This window comes from Miscanthus floridulus, chromosome 5, assembly GCF_019320115.1.
Source record: "Miscanthus floridulus cultivar M001 chromosome 5, ASM1932011v1, whole genome shotgun sequence".
Classification (NCBI taxonomy): Eukaryota; Viridiplantae; Streptophyta; class Magnoliopsida; order Poales; family Poaceae; genus Miscanthus; species Miscanthus floridulus.
The window spans coordinates 57,098,163-57,112,909 of record NC_089584.1 but is presented as its reverse complement, the minus strand read 5'-3'; the positions used below and the strand labels follow the sequence as shown (position 1 = coordinate 57,112,909).

The following is a 14,747-nucleotide window of genomic DNA, read 5'->3' as shown; positions in this document are numbered from 1 at the left end:
GTTGCTCCCCAAATGCCAAGTGTTTCCACACACTTCACATGTCATGCGAGAATCATGAATGTGCATGACTTTTTGCTTCTCATTGGCTTGATCTCCAAGCTTCTTCATCTACAGGTCCATCTTGGTAGATAGCATGTCTATAAGAGCTACTGTAGCTGGTATTATGAGTGATAGGAATGCACCTCCAGTAGCAGCATCCATAGTCTCATGGGTACTATTGGTCAACCCATGGTAGAAAGTCTGCATGAGTAGCCAATTATCCATCCCATGATGAGGACATTCTGTAATGCAATCTTGAAAAGCATTCCCATGACTCAGGGATAGATTCCTCATGTTATTGTTGAAAGCTTGAGATTCTCCTATGTAAAGCAATGGTCTTGCCTATGGGAAAGAACTTTTCTAGAAAGGCAGTGGAGTAGTTATCCTAGTGTAGTATTTCTATGTTTGTTGGCGTAGAACCATTGCTTTGCCTTCCCCAGGAGTGAGAATGGGAATAGGCGAAAGTAGTATGGCATCTCGGGTCACTCCTTTGATGGTGAAAGTGCTATAGATCTCTAGGAAGTGTTGGAGATGTGCACTCACATCTTCATGTGCCTTTCCACAAAACTGCCTTGCTTTCACCATGTTGCTGAAGGGCTAGCTTAAGCTCGAATCCATTGTCTCCAACAGTTAACAGTTGGTCCAGTTCAGGTGTTGGCTGTAGCTAGAGAAAAAATTCATGGAGAGTCTTGTTAGCCATGGCTTCAAATTTTGGTGTTAAGCTCTGACTTATCTGGTTGTCTTCCAATTCTAAAGCTGAGACTTTCTTGAGTTTAGCTCTAGTCCTCCTGATTAATGCTTCTGGATCATCAATGTAGTTTGTCAGAAGGTCAAAACCGGTCATAGATTCCCCTATATAAGATACAAAAGTAGACAGAACAATGGTAATCCTGCTTGAGCAGGGGTCAATAGTTATCTCAATCACATCAATAAGTATAAGTTTATCGATACTTCCTTTGCCTAGCTACCTTCCTCAGCAACGGCGCCATAAATTCTTGTTGGTATTTATTAACTTGTCACTTGTTTTAAGTAGTCACCTATAATATGCCTACTTGTCCTAGCATCACTTGTACTAGGTTGTCATCCCTAATAATGGTGCCAGAGATGCTTGTTTGTACTACATAGCATTACTACTAGAATAATACTAAGCAGTTCTTTATTAATTTTTGTGACTAAGAAGATTAGATGTGAATATATATATGAAAGAAATCTACAAGTGCACAGATAATTACACCCAGGAGCATTCCGGGTATCGTTATTTGTATTTTTACCATAGGGAAGGTCTAGCAGGGGCATGTATTGATAACTTATACTATTGATGGAGAAATAAACCATAACCAATGTTCTACTCATAACAAGGGTAGGTCATAGGATAAGATATATGATAAGTATTGACTAATAATAATGATAAATCACTCATAGTACTCCTTTCTATGGCATTAGCATGGCCAAGTAGAATATTATAGGAGTAATTCCCAAGTTATTCTTAATTACAATTGAAAGCATACATTTATTAGTGCAACTATACCTAATAGTCATTGCTAAGATCATCTTCATATCTACGCATAAGGGATATTACTAAGTAAGATTAATAACAGAGCTTGTTCTTCCTTCATAACCGAACCCTACGTGCTAGTGGACTACAAAGGACTCAATGGGATTGTCACATCCCGTGGTCTACCACATGACCCTAGAATATAGGGTGTATCTGTAGGTAGACAATGTATAAGCACCATGCTTACACAATGTCGACCACTAACCCATGGTACCTTAGAGTGAGCACTATACAAACTTATGCACGAATATGATGATAATCCAACTATACTAAGCATATAATCAAAGTAGACGAATGAAAATTATGACGAATAGCATGAATAAGATGAATACTAATATTAGAACATGAATAAGATGAATACTAATATTGTCATAACAATTGTAACTAGCATATAAAAATAATGGAGGATACAAAAGAGAGAGGGTATAAAGATTATACCAAACCACTGCTCTTGGCACGATCGGGAATCCTAAGCGAAGCCTATTTGCCTCCCTCTAGTCCTAGTCTAACTAGCTATGCCCTAGAATATGGTGGAGCTCTAAGGATGATTAGGGTTTTTGTCTTCTCAAATAACTTAATGACTAGGGTTATGCCTAGGGGTGGTAGGGGCTAATGTATATAGGTCAGGAGCAGTCCAACAGGAGCCCTTGGATTAAACCGACTTAAAGAACAGCATAGATGCAACCTAAGGAGGCTATGGAGAACTGACATTTGCAAGGAGGGGCTGACATGTGGGCCTAGTGGGTCATACGGCCTACAGGTGGCCTATCAGGGCCCATCTAGGTAGTCTCTGCCTCTTGGCCTCAGCATGGAGTCCTCTATAGTCTTCTAAAGTCTTCTGGTGTCTGTTTCTCTATGGATAAGCGTGATTAAATTTGACATGTAGGTCCACCTTGATGGTTTTCTAAATAAACCCTGCATAAAATATAGATTCACCAAAACTCATGGAATTTGTTAGTTTAAACCCCTACACCTTTGTTGGTGATTATATTTATGCCCTTATACATGTTATATTGATGGTTTATAATGGTTGTTAACTACCATCAACCATGCTTGCCCTGGATTTGCACGTTGGATGGGCCATCTTCGCGTTCTTTGGTGTATGATCTACATTACGCCCTGTTAGTCAACTGAATTAGGCCTAATGGCTGATTTCAAAAAGCCTTAGTGGCCAGCCACACGTAGGCCAGGCATGCCATCTGGTAGCCATACATCGGTGCCGGCCTACCCTGCCATGCCATGAAGTCAAGCACTCGACCACCCATGACCTTACTTTTGGTTTTGTCATCTCCATCTCACTCGTGTGTGGCTCTAGAGCAGAGCAAAGCATAGCACCATCATTGCTGCATCATCACGAGCCAAGCACGCCACCACTATCGCACCATGATCCAATCCACCTCACATGTAGACCGATCGTGATCTACTCCACCTCCCCGAGCAGGTAGCGCCACTAGATAAGCATAGGTGAGGCCACATTGTGCGTCACCATCGCCACCATGGTTGTGGTGCACCGCTAAGCATGAGCTCGCCCATGGCCAGCCATCACAACTGCTCCTCCTACCTTCCTCTCTTTTGGTCTGTTGTCACCATAGGGTCCAGTTGCTAAGGCTACAGCTGGCTTAACTGCTACCGCTGCCATCACATGAGAACGCGTGACACCGCATTGGGCGTCCACCATCGCCGTAGGCACACGCTCACCATCGTCAACTTCACCGGCCACCCTTAGCTCCCTCTAGTGACCGTTACAGTGTCACCTAGAGATTTAGCACTTTCCCCAAAGATGGAGACTTCCTTTGACCACCATCTCATTGAAACAACACCACCACCGTCGCTTCACTGTGCCCTAGACCTAACCCTAGAGCTTAGCTAGGACTCCCTGATGCTATAGCATTGCTCACCTAGTCATGTCATTGCTAGAGTCAATGATCCCACCACCGAGCACCTCTGCCGTGCCACCATTGCCACCGACAAAGTAGCTCTAGTGATCCGCTAGGCCCACCAAGCGTATCAGTCGATGCAAGAGGGTGTGGGGAGCACAACACCGGTGACCTCACTGCCGATGACCTCACTATCGATGAGCTATGGTTAGTTAACTATTATGCCCTGCTCTATGTGTTTGACATGTTGTGTCATAGAACCGACCAATTTATAAGAGCACAAGTACAAAAACAATCGCCGAAAATGATCAAAGTCTCGCACTTGAGCCCATATAAACCCGGTAGTCAACTAAGACCACGAAGAATTTCAAACCAACTTACATACAACCAAGATCACAGTAATTCAACATAACACATCACACGTTACAACATTTCACAAACGGTTTGCAAATAGGTTACAACACCTCAGAGTCATCGTTATTACAAAACAAGTCTTGTAAAGTAGCGGAAGCAAATAGTTGAACTCACACACCCGAGTTCAAATACAAGTACTAGTTTGCTAATCACAACCCACAAAAGCATTCAGATAAGATAAACAGAGATCATGCCCGTGATCTAGTCTTCGTCACCCACCGGGTGGAGATAATACTTACAGAAGCCCTGATAAAGACGGTCATCTGCAACAAGAGGGAATAAACCCCGAGTATGAGAATGTACTCAGCTAGACTTACCTATTGGAAACCAAAACAAAAGACACCAAGGATCTTGCATAGCTTAATTTAGTCGATCTGGCTGACACTTTCTTTTTGCGGAAAAGCATAAGTAATAATGATCAACTCTTAACCTAAACTAGCAGTGACTTTTAGCCATTAACCTGTCATCTATATTAGCACCTGTACTAAGCAATCATTTGATTAAGATGCAAACATTAATAACCATAGCAGGTATAAATCATGGCAACCTTATCATCATCATCCATTTAACCATATCAGTTAAATTAATTGAATCTACGTTGCCGCTGCTCAGTCAAGTTCTCACTATCCGGGAGAGATGGTCGATTCGAATTGATTCATATTTGCAAACCATCTGTGAAATGTTGTAATGTGTGATGTGTTATGTTGAATTACTATGATCTTGGTTGTATGCAAGTTGGTTTGAAATCCTTCGTGGTTTTAGTTGACTATCGAGTTTATATGGGCTCAAGTGCGAGAATTTGATTGTTTCGACTGATTGTTTTTGTACTTGTGCTCTTATAAATTGGTCAGGTTCTATGACATGTCAGCCTATTCACCCGCAGGGCCTAGCTGTCAGTTAGGGTTTTGATTTTTTTCTTTATTTATTTTTTTCTAGATTTCGTACCAAACTTGCAAAAATCATATCTTGAGCTAGGAATGTCTAAATTGAGTGAACCAAATTTTGTTGGATTCATCATGAAGTGTAGTATTTGATAAAAATATGAAACCAACTGTTCGGAAGTATTTTTCTAGGGAATTAAATCAAGTTAGATAAGTGCTTTTAAATTAGTTTCTATCTTGTAAAATGCTTAACTTGAGCTAGAGAAAAGCTAAAAATGTGATTCCAATTTTGTTGCTCTTGTGTTGACATTCTCTAGCTAGGAAAAATACTAAACCTGCAGTAGGCATACTTGAAATATGGTCTTACTATTTAACCATGAATAATTGCTAGTTTCTGGTGAAATTAATTAGGGGTAAATATACATAAATTATGATCATGCAAATTTTTGCACAGTGTTCTTATGCTAAAAGGAAAGTAAAAAATATGAAATCTATTGTTTGTAGAGGTTTAACTATTTTTGCTAAAATAAGCCTATGCAACTTGTCATTTTTGTAGAGGTTGCTATACTTATCAAAATGGCATGAATTTTATATAGTAGACTATTGGAGTTATATGTAGTCTACTTTAATGTTCTCAGTATTTATTGTGAACTAGAAATATTTAACCTTAGTATATAAGGAAATTAATAAATGCATGTAAATAAATTAATTTGGCTTAACCATGATATCTTCTATGGTGCTTGTGAAGCATATGATCTATTAATATCAGTAGTTGTGCTCAAAATTAATTGGTCATAGGCAACTAGTTAATTATTGCTTTATAATTCAACTGGATGGCTGCATATGTAGTTTCTGTTGTGGTGACAATTTTATGATGATAATGATCTCTTCTATGAAACTTTAATAAGAAAGTTGTAGATAATTGTATAAGCTTTCTAGAAAGTCCAAGATCAGGTTCATTGGATGTGTAAAACTCTAGTTATGATCAAAACAAGTGACTATTGTTGCAGTCTAGTAAATACCTAAGTGACTGTTTGCTTAAGTACTAGAGAAGAGATACACATCTACTCAGTAAAAGAAAGTTAATCTTGATATCACCCTAATGCCTTGCTATTTAGAACACTTATGATTGTGCATTTTATCATATCATATCATCAATGTCATTATCTATGCATCCATGATATCTTATTCCATGCTCATGCATATAAGATCGCCCAAAAAAATGACCCTCTTGGAGTTTGAGGCCAAAGAGGAGGAGAATCAGAAGACTCCACAGCCAACAGCTCCCGAAGGTGAGGAGCAAGCTCTTGAAGAATTACCATAGTAACTAATCATAGGCCTACCTCTTTTCTAAAAGGCAAGCCCTGGAGCATTCTAAGGCTCCTATGTTTTTACAAATATCACTTGCATCCTTTTATGTTTGATGCATTAGGTTATAGGAGTTGATTGGAAACACTTGATGCATATCACTTCCTTGTCCAGAAATATACCATAAACCCTGTGTATGTCCATTATCGAATATATGCTTAGCCATGCTTAGCTCGGTAGAAGTCGGGTGATTTCCTATCACCTGCGAGATATAGGTGGATACCGGAGCATGGTTGGCTATATTTGCTATCGTGGAAAAGAACCATGGGATAAAATAACTAGCGGTCGAGCAGAATCTATGTGTAGGTTGACTCATGTCATTCTGTCTATGCCCATTAAGAACCACATCGTTGGAGGCCCTCTTGTCATTTTGAACGCATGCCTCTCACTTAGCTGGCTAGATAACTCGTTCCGACCATAAAGCCGAGTAGCTCAACTCAGGGAGGGCCTTAGTCTATTAGAGTGTGCACGCTGGAGGTAGTAAGGATGTGTAGGGAGCCAGAGTGAGGCCAAGGATAGATTAGAGTCCTGATCGACCTAGCATCCAATAGTGTCCCTGAGGGTGTGGCACTGATAGAACCCACAAAATGTGGACCTGAGTTGTACCAAAGGTGGCCTAAGACTACCTTGGCATAGCTATGTCTAGGTTTGTGTTAGGAATAACTGCCTAGCTGGTTGCAATCGATTCGAATCGCCGTCTCTCCCGGATAGTGAGAAACTTGACGGAGCTTCTTCATCATAGTAATTGGACTATGGAATGTGATGGTTATGTTGAACATGGAAATGTTACACCGGCTATGGTTATTATTGTTATGCTAACTAATTCTACATCACATGTTTGGCATAGGTTAGTTGCTAATCTAGAGATGAATAGCTATAATTAACTTGATGGCTGAATTATAAAATATGTAGCTCAACTAGTGCCTTTTTACAAAAATGTTGTCAAGCTAGATCAACTTATAAAGTTTTCCATGATCCTTAGAGTCACTTTATTTTGCTTTATGACAGGTAAGTCTAGCTAAGTACCTTTTTATACTCATGGTTTATTTCTAAATTGTTGTAGATAACACCATCTATCATGGATATTGTAAGAACTGCTTCTATCCTACCGTGGACGAGGAGTAGGCCATGGGCAAGGAGCTTCTATATATCTAATCTATGATGCTTTTGGTGGGACATGATCATAAATTGGCAAGTATTTGAACAATGGTGTGAGATGTTAGCTTAAAAACTATCTTTGCTTCCACTACTACTATATTTGAACTTGGTATTATAATAACTCTTTTCGTACTTTGATGTATGTTGAACTATGGTGAACTTATGTAATATGTGTCTTGCATGTTGAATCCTATACGATCTTGATTGTGTGTTGGATTATTTGAGATCCTGCGTGATAGTCGATAGACTACCAGATTTATATGGGCTCAAGTATGATAGTGCGATCGCTGCGGTGGTTGCCATTTTACTTATGCTCTTATAAATTGGTCGGTTCTACCACAGCTAGTATCAAAGCAAGATTTGACAATACTTGCCACATGTGTATTTAATACAAAGGTTTTTGTTTTCCAAAACTAGTTTTTAGCAACTTATAGCTATATATATAGGCGTTCAAATCTAAAACTTAAATCTAAAGTGTGTCAGTGATCACTTCTTTTATGCCTAGTTAAGGATCTCAAGTGGATAACTAAGTACTAACATAGGGCTTTTTATTTTTGTCGTCCATACAACATGCTATTGTATGGATGCCATTCACTTGAGTGGTAATGTATGGATCAAATACCTCTACGCCTAGGTAAGATGATGAGTGGGATGACCGCAAGATGTGAGCGTGCGGTCTAAAGGGGAGAGGTAGCTTTGATACTAAAGTATATGTATGTTCCATACATATATGAAGGTATTTAATTGTGGGTTAGCTTTGATACGTCTATATATGCATATTTCTATGTATATATTGGATGTATTTACTTGTAGGTAGCTTTGATACGGAAGTATATATATAATGGGCATATATATGAAAGTATTTAGCTTGCAACTTAGAGACTAGATTTTTATTTCTACATATATAAATGTGGGGTTGGGCTGAAATAAAATTCTTGTGCAAGCACACTAACAGTGAAACATGTTGTCCGACTAGTTATGCTTATATTATGAGAGGACGTATGCATGCCACCGTTTATGTCGCTAGAAGTTTCAATTTTTTCTATGTTTGTGAGGACATATGGAACATGCATGCATCATGATAATTCATTCATTTGCATACTTTCATTGTTCCTCCCTGTATAAGTTTCTTATTCTATTAAGTAACTCATTCCTAATGTAAGGTTATTCTCACAAAAGTTGCACCATATTTTGTGGGTACAGATGGCAACAATGACTAGGAATGACACTTTCTTGGACATGTTCGGCACCCCTACCCTACTCTAGAGGGTGTTGCACTTTGTGGGGTACATAGAACCACCCACTATTTCTAGACTGAGGAGTACCTAGAAGGGCAACCATGGTTTGAAGTATAGCTGACCATGCCTACTCGTACCCAAGCACCCCTATGGCAAGAGTAGAAAGCAGAATCCGAGGGAAGAACTCCTTGGGAAGGGTGCCCAAGTGGTTGCCTTTGAGTTGCTAGGCAAGAGTTGTTAGCAGCACCGGGATGAGCTTGCCGGCAATGCCGCTGGTAATTTTCCTTGGCTGGATCCATGTACAGCAGTTTGGGCATAGCGCAACTATAATGCATTGATCCAAGGCCGAGATGAGCGGATAGAGAGTTCTAGTAGTGCTATGAGCGCTATGTTTGTCATGATGAAGATGTTTTATGCTCGTCAAGGACACTTAGGACTTCTGGTAGGAGTCCTACACCACTTGCATGGATAGGCTCATGAGGATCGAGGCTACGCAATGTCAGCTTAGAAAGCATGCCCATAGGCATAGGAAGGAGGCTAGAGCAGCTGCTAAAGACAATGATGCAGCCTAGGCAGCAAGGGCTAATGATTAGGCTATGCTGATAGGACTATGGGAGCAGCTAGATGCCTGCTCAGTGGTGAGGCATTTACTTCTATTCGTCAATGGATCCTAGCTAACAACTATGTAGCTCTAGGTAGAAGCAGCACAAGACAGAGCCGAGGCTGAAGCAGTGCAAGTAGGCACGAGTTGAGTGAGAATTGCATCATCAGCTTGCTCATGCCCAAAATAGTGGTGGTTGATCTTCAGCAATGAGGTGCATTATCTGAACAACCAACTGCATCCAATCCTTGAAGAAGAAGGCAGAGGATCCAAAATGTTCAGTTGAAGATGACAGGTTGGGAAGAGGAAGAACAAGTTGTTCCCGTGGATGAGGATGATGCTATATTCAACCTCGACAGCAAGCACACTGAACGAGTAGAGTAGCTTAGTGCCTAGTTCAATGTGCTAGATGTATCCCCTACTATCTTTTAAAATGGACTTGTAGTTTAAGTTTTGGTATTCAAGATGTAACTCCGTTGTAATGTTGGAACGTTGCATGTTGGTCCACTATGGTTTGAACTCTAATGAAATCCCAGTTTTGTTGTACTAGTAAAAATGTGATATGCATGCAAACTTATTGTGAGTATAATGAGTAATGTGATTCGTGATGTATGTTGTGGAAATGAATTGTTATGCCTCTGTTTTAATGCATGATTTAAAATTATCTCTAGTAAATTTAGTTGGGCATGATTATGCAATTCCTCCACAATTTCTTGGCATCACCCAATAATTACTTATTGTTGCAATTTGTAGATTACTTGCACTCGCACTGGGTTGGTACCAGTCAAGATGGCAATGTTGGTGACCTACCACCACCACCCTTAACGAATGAGTTTTTCACATAATTTCTAGGAAACCAGTGAGCCATGGAGGAAACCCTATGCCTCATTGTGCACAACATGGTCTGTGCTTGCTAGCAGAATCAAGGAGCGGAGCTAAATCAATTCAGTACATTCAAGGACTTCTTGGATACCAAGCCTCCCATCTTTAAAGAGGTAGAAGAGCCACTCTAGGCAGATGAATGGTTAAACACTATTGAGCAAAAGTTTCACCTATTGAGAGTTACTGAACAGATGAAGGCAGAATATGCATCCCATCAATTGTAGGGACCGGTAGGGATCTGGTGGACTCACTATCTGTCTGCCCTACCTATTGGTGCTAATATTACTTGGGATCAGTTCAAGATAGCCTTCTGGGAACACCATATACCCCTAGGGTTGATGAGGATGAAAGCAGCTAAGCTTATGAGGCTGACATAGGGTACAAAAACTCTCACTAAGTATATGCATGCCTTTAACAACTTGTTGTGGTATGCACTAGAATTTGTGAACACTAAGGTGAAAAAGATAGAGAGCTTCAAGCGTAGGCTTGTCACCAAGTTGATGAAGACCCTGGCAAATTCGAGGTGTGCTACCTATAATGAATTTGTCAGTGATACCCTAACTCAAGAGAACTAGAACAACTTGCCACTGTAGTAAAGAGCCGCAAGCGAGCCGCTAAAATAGGTGCATCTATCTTGTCTTAGTCAAAAGCTCCTATGACAATGAGACCCCAATTTCATCCCTCTGCACCTAAGTTTAGGCCTCCTCCAAAAGAAGACACAACTCAACCAACAGCCAAAAGTATATCACAAGGCTTTCACTATTGCCCTACCCAAAGGAAATGCAGGGCAAGGGATCTCAGTAGGACTGAGAAACGACCAGCCGTGCTTCAAGTGCAATTAGGTGGGCCACTGGTCAAGGTAGTGTCCGTACCCAAAGAAAAGCTCCTATGACAGTGAGACCCCAATTTCATCCCCCAGCGCCTAAGTTTAGACCTCCCCAGAATAAAATGCAGTCTAGCCGACTGTCCACATGGAATTTCGTCCCGTGCCGAGGACACACGAGCAAGCCAGAAGCGTCTGCTAGATGGAGCTAGAGATATGCCTAGCTTCAGCGCAACGGTGGTCAATCCTACGCACTCCTCCCAAGATATGCTAGTCAATTTGACCCTATAATTGACAGGGAGAGAAAGTTTATCAGTAATTAAGGGCGGAAACATACTAGTGTTGCCAAACAGTACCGAATATGCAGGCTCTGAGAGTCGATAAGAAAGGAGATGGACTAAATAGTTGATTCTAGCATATTCATAAGAATAAATCAGTTAAAGCTCATGGGTTGTGTAAGAAGAATCGAGTTATCATTCAGGATGAATATTATTCTTTAAACAAATATTGGTCAATAGCAATAAGATATTAACAATAATTAGTTTCATGCTGAGCCAATGACTGCAAGTAACCGAACCCCTTTTTATAAAAGAAATAGTTCACCATCATTCAACCATTTAATAGAGGTAAATATAATGAACATATTAGATCTCATCTATCGCTATGACTAGTGGGGCATGAGGCTGAATCATGCAGGCTGCAGAAACAAAAATAGACTCGACGACCCTAACTTATTACTAATATCAGTGGGCATGAGGCAAAATCATGCAAGCCGTAATACAATAATAAGATCATGGGGCTAACACATCTTTCAACCTATCACTACTTCAACGATCTCATGATGTGAACTATTCGTGAAAGCGCTTGATATCTGCTAAAACAGCCGATTCAGGCATAGCGCATAGGTAAGGTCATGTCCTCTTAGGAATAGATCTACCAAATAACGATCCCCACTCCATGGTGCTAATAGTGGGGTGTGAGGTAGAATCACATAGGCTGTGATAACAGGCCATGGAATAGTTTTCGCTAACCAATAGATCTACTCAAGATCAAACATGCCTTAACCGCACGCTATGCATGATCAAAATTGATGTAAATCAGCTGATAAAACATAACTCATCATTTAAAGTGCAGATTAGATCAGTTTAGATTAACAAACAATGGGTTAAAAAAGATATAAGGCCTGATCTAGATCAATCTCAATTGGGCAAAGTGATATTGCTGTAATTAAATAAATATTGGAAGCAATAAGCAATATTGGTAACTTAATGAATCTATCCGAAGGAACGCCACCCTTAGATAGAGCCGATAACTTGACCTTAATCTAGTTTGAGCAGTGGAGGTCGACCTGGATTGATGCAGCCATACTTGAACTAGATAAGAGTCGATAACTAACTCATACCAGAGTCGCAGTGGAGGTCGACTGGATCAGTGCAACCGTACGAACAGAGGTATAAGCCATGATGGTACTTACAAACAAGCTGTGGAGGTTGACCAGATCAATGCAGCTATACTTGCTAAAGAACTCACCAAAGTCTACTCTACTCCTACTCCTAAGGGGTGGCCGGAGCCAAAAAAAAGTAAATAACTGGTATTTGATTGATTGTCTCTTTTACAATAGCTAGGGTTTGGTATTTATACCCAGAGCCTAAAAACAAATCCTACTCGAGCATGACCCAGTACAATCTTTGGTATGAAGAAAACATTCCTATTTTAAGATAACTTGGACTCTAATCTTCCCCCTTTTGTAGAGTCTGATATGTATCTTCTCGATGCCAATCATATCTCATCATCGTTATCTGATGACATCATTCGGAGAGAACCGATCCTAGTGTCGCATCTGACCCAGCAGATATCAATCCTTACTCAATCGACTCCTTGATTGGCACAATCTTGGAAGCCTACGAGTTCCCAGCGCTCTTCTCCCAAATTTTGGTGTAAACACATGCCCCCAATTTTGGGATAAAATGATTTTATCCCAAAATTCTAAGTTCATTGGTTTACCATGCCGCAACTGTACTATCCCGAGAAACACGCACGACCCCTAACTTTCTGGCCTGAGTTTTATATAACATCCCAACAGTATCTTTTGCAACCCACTTGGCCTGTTCGCTTTCTCCTTCTTTCTCAAGCCAACTTTAACAGCCGACGCCATCATCGCCAAGGCCCCAAACCCTAGCAAACCATCTATTCTAACAAGCCATCATCCAAGCGATCCTCGCTAGATTCAAACCAATTTTCGACCAGTGATGGTGACCATTGACCATGTCCCTAAGGTATGTCTCCAAGCTTCCATTCTCCAATTATCGGCCGCTACCTTGTATTTCTCAAACTTATTTCATCCGATTTATTAGGAATGAGGAACGAAATTTTGACTCAATCAGTCGTTTCCCCCAATATCTATTTTCTTGGGCCTATGGGTGATCCTGATCCATCCGATTTCATTCGCCTAAGAAACTAACCAAATTCCCTTCAAATAACCTATAGTTGATTTGTCCTCTTGGAATACCAAAACTCTCTTTAGAAATTGGCTAAAGATGCCTAAGGGATGGAGAAATTGGTTCCATAGGGTGTCTGAGAAAAAGGGTGGAGATTGGGAATTTTTTAATCTGAATCAATGCTTGACTCTTTCATTGTCTGGGATGGAGAGGAACGACTCACTTCTAATTGCTGCATCTTATTTCTGGTCTAATGCCCTGAATGCTTTCATCTTTGGTCATGGCCCTAATGACCATCACCCTGGCCTAATGTTTACATGTTGACCGGCCTCAGAATAACTAGATCAATGTAGCCTTATGAGTACTTGAGTGCTGGCTCCAAGAAATTAGCCAAAATAGCAGACTTCATAGGATGGGCCAGTTACATTCTGAACCACAGTTGAAGATGGATCAACTATTAGCGAAAGGGAATATGCAGGCCTTTTTGAACATAGTGGTTGGAAAGATTCATTTTCTATGGGTCATCTTGTGGTCCAACCAGGTGGCTACCCAATTACTGAAGAATGAACTAGTGCATACTGTCAAGTGGCCCCTGGTGGCTAATACAACTATGGCTTAACCTACATATGCATAAGTTTGTGAGGCCTAATCTCAAAAGTCTAAGTTTCCCTTCTTCTAATTTTGATGAGGAATATAGAGGTGAAGAAGGAAGAACTCAACAGTGCATGAGCTATGGTGAGGCTGCATCAGGCCATAACAAATTGATTTCAATATTGGCCATCTCTTCAAGAAGTTTTACATAGGAGTTGGTGTAGACTTCCTGACTTGGCTACCATATGATGATGAGAATGATGAGCTAGGCCTTCCCATTCAAGTTTCACTTTGAGTCAGGTTGTTCAGACGATGTGGCGACTGTAATTTTCAATTCTTTCATCAAGCCCTATGTTCTTCCAACCGAGTTTTGTCATGGCCATGGCAAAATGGCTATAGGCTCTTTCATTCCAAGGCAACCTCCCAACATATGAATTTTACAACCCATCCTTTATAGCTCGTCAGTTTGGTTTTGGCCAATTGCCTCCTCAGCTATTCTTCAGGACCATACTGAAGCCATACGAAGATATCAATGAAGTACTAGAAGCCAAAAGAGTTTTTCAGCTGGGATCAGATCTTCCTTCCCTCTGTTTGCACGATTGGATTAGAGTCAGCCTGTCTTCTACTCTCTTTGACTCCTAGTGGCAAGAATGGCATTCCCATCTTTTCTGTGGATCAGTCCACCCTTTGTGTATAGCCCTAGATGAAGAATTTGCTTTGGATGGAGAGGTAATTTGCTATTTCTCTTTAAGAAAACTGCTTGATGAATTCCTCTATTAACCATCCTAATTGACCTTTTTAGGATGTTGAATTTGATCCTCTAAGCTTGGATAGGAAGGGGTGTCCTATAGATTACCAGCCACCGTGCCCAGTTTTGAGAAT

The 14,747-nt window shown here is 40.5% G+C and overlaps 1 non-coding gene across 1 annotated transcript; it reads left to right on the top strand.

Annotated features, from left to right (window-relative positions):
- The first annotated feature begins 262 nt into the window (after positions 1–262).
- On the top strand, positions 263–371 carry LOC136455680 (small nucleolar RNA R71). The gene has a single exon (XR_010759161.1). It is a non-coding gene; the product is annotated as a small nucleolar RNA R71 (small nucleolar RNA).
- Positions 372–14,747: the final 14,376 nt, after the last annotated feature.